The sequence below is a fragment of the Penaeus chinensis genome, chromosome 37, assembly GCF_019202785.1.
Source record: "Penaeus chinensis breed Huanghai No. 1 chromosome 37, ASM1920278v2, whole genome shotgun sequence".
Lineage (NCBI taxonomy): Eukaryota > Metazoa > Arthropoda > Malacostraca > Decapoda > Penaeidae > Penaeus > Penaeus chinensis.
Genome location: NC_061855.1, coordinates 16297190 through 16299689, shown reverse-complemented (window position 1 = coordinate 16299689; position 2500 = coordinate 16297190).

The following is a 2500-nucleotide window of genomic DNA, read 5'->3' as shown; positions in this document are numbered from 1 at the left end:
TGGAAATATTTATTAGGAGTCCTTTTTTCTTTTTTTTCTTTTTCTTTTTTTCCCCAGATTTTCTTCGCTCCCTTTATCGTGAATGCTCTCTCCGGGGCATTCGTGGATCTACGTCAGGACGCTTTGAGTTTGTGGTGACAGCCGTGGTGCGGTCTAAATGCGTTTTATCAAGCGAGAGAACCATTTGTGGCGGGGAAATGATTTAGGACAAACACTGCCTCGTGAGAAAGCCCCGACTCTCTCACACACACACACACACACACACACACACACACACACACACACACACACACACACACACACACACACACACACACACACACACACACACACACACACACACACACACATACACACACACACACACACACACACACACACACACACACACACACACACACACACACACACACACACACACACACTCTCTCTCTCTCTCTCTCTCTCTCTCTCTTTCATAGGGTATTTTCTGCCTCCCAAGAAAACCTTTTTGCCACCTAGTTATGGTTCGTTCACCTTCCATTGGAAATAGAGACTAATATTCTTCTTACAATGAATATCATGCTTATCTACATCTTTCCATAAAAGTTGGTTTATGTCTGATTTCACAGTTGCATTTATGTGGAGCATTTTTCCCGATCGAGCATCTTTTCGAAAGCAGGAAGACATTACGAACAAATTTCTTTAAACCAAAAATAATCTGCAGAAATATAACGTATCTGAATGAGGACATTTTGACCAAGATCCAAGCTAACTTAGGTTCGTGCTGTATCGCCAAAACATTCACAACTTGTAATAAAAAAAAATACAACTGCAGCTGCATAAATCAAACTTTTAAACCGAATGAGATTTTCCCATTCATTCAAACCATATTTAAGAATGATCAGTGGGTAAAAAACAAATGAACTGATTAAATAATGAATAAAATAACAACAACAACAAAAAAACACATACAAAAATAAGTAAACCAACTAAAAAGACGAAAATAATAACACATCTCAGAATGCGCCCCCCCCCCCCCCCCCCGACACCCGGACTCTCCCTGAACCAAAGACTCACCTTAAACTCGCGCTCACAAACGCTCGCAACCTCACGCTAGGACTCTACCCCCTCCTCTTCGTGGACCCCCCACCCACCTTTATCCCTCGTTTACACAATTTCCCCATCACCCTAATCCCGCCTCATCCAACAGTCAGTATATACGCCTCATCCTGGCCTTCATCTACCTTACACACCCCATCCCGGGCTTCATCTACTTGTCTACTGCGTCGTTAAATGTCTGTTACGCCCAACGCGGTTCGCAGTAGAGGAAGGAACACGTGTGTACCCTGTAGACATTCTCAGGAAAACTGTAATGATAAAATGAATGCGGCAACTTTATTCTAAACATAATTTTATTTCACCACTTTCGCTGTAGTAGTAGTAACGGTCGTAGAAATAGTAGCAGTAGCAGTACATACAGAGGAATTAGGAGAAGCAACAGCAGCAGTATATAGTTGTAGCAATAGTTGTTGAAGTAGCAGTAGTAGTAGTCGTAGTAGTAGTAAAAGTAGGAACTATGATAATAACAAGCTAAATGATTTAATTTAAATCCATTTGTTACAATCATTTTTGGAATGACAGGCAGTCTTGTATATTTTGCTTCTAAATTACCCCCTGTCTGTAAGGAATGGCCGGGGTCACCATCCACTGGCGGCGCAGGATTGGATCGCGGGGTCACCAAGATTGCTAGGAGAGACCACCACCGCTGCACCACCCAGCACACTATTACTACTAGTAGAAATAGTAGGAGAAGTAGCAATGATAGCAGCAGGAGTGTTATCATCATTATTACAATCAGTACTAGTAGTGTGAGGAGGATGAAAAGGAGCAGCAGCAGAAGTAGCAGTAATAGCAGTCTTCGTTTTAGTCGAAGCTGTAGCTGCATCGGTGGTGCAATAAGAAGAGTGATGCCTCATGAGTCATACGCATGCTCCTCCCCTCAAGCCCTCTCTGCCTTTCTGTGTCTGTCTGCCTCTCTTTCTTTCTTCCTGTATCTCCCCCTTCTCTCTCGCCCTCTTCTCCTCCCTCTCCCTCTCCGTCTCCTTCGCCCTCTCCCTCTCCCACTCCCACTCCCTCTCATTGCCACTAATCGCCAGAATACCCTCGGGAGGAGTCGGCACGGAATATTCTGCGCGTACCTTAATCATGCCCAGAATACCCGTTACCTGTCATTTACTCGCGGTGCCCATTAACCTTGTTCGTTAATGAGTGGAGTAAAAAATGGGGAAAAGCGAAAAGGCGAGGAAGAAGAAGGAAAATAAGATGATGATATGTGTGTATACATATGTATGATATATGCATATACATATATAATACATATGTATATACATACATATACATATATATACATATGAAATACATACATGTATAAATGTATATGTATATATGGATGTGTATATACATGTATATATACATATGTATACGTATATATACGTATATATACGTATATATACGTATT